This window comes from Mandrillus leucophaeus, unplaced genomic scaffold, assembly GCF_000951045.1.
Source record: "Mandrillus leucophaeus isolate KB7577 unplaced genomic scaffold, Mleu.le_1.0 Scaffold328, whole genome shotgun sequence".
NCBI lineage: Eukaryota > Metazoa > Chordata > Mammalia > Primates > Cercopithecidae > Mandrillus > Mandrillus leucophaeus.
This window is the reverse complement of record NW_012103454.1, coordinates 2,903,036-2,903,416: the sequence shown is the minus strand read 5'-3', so window position 1 is coordinate 2,903,416 and position 381 is coordinate 2,903,036.

Below are 381 nucleotides of genomic sequence, written 5' to 3'. Positions count from 1 at the left end.
GAGACACCATCTCAAAAAACCAAACCAAAGGAAACAAACAAACAAAAAGCATTTTAAATTTTTAAGAAAGAGTTTTTGTGTATACAATATTATTGTGTGTACATTACATACAAAATGTACATTATATATTACATATACACTTATAATACATGTAGTATATACATTATATATTATATCTAAGTACCATACATACATAAATACACATACACATACATACCACACATACATAGACACAGTTATGCCTGCTTAATGACAGGGATATGTTCTGAGAAATATGTCAAATGATTTCATTGTCTTGTAAACACCATAAAGTGTACTTGGGCAGACCTAGGTGTAGCCTACTATACAGCTAGGTTCCATGGCATAGCCCATCACCCCTAG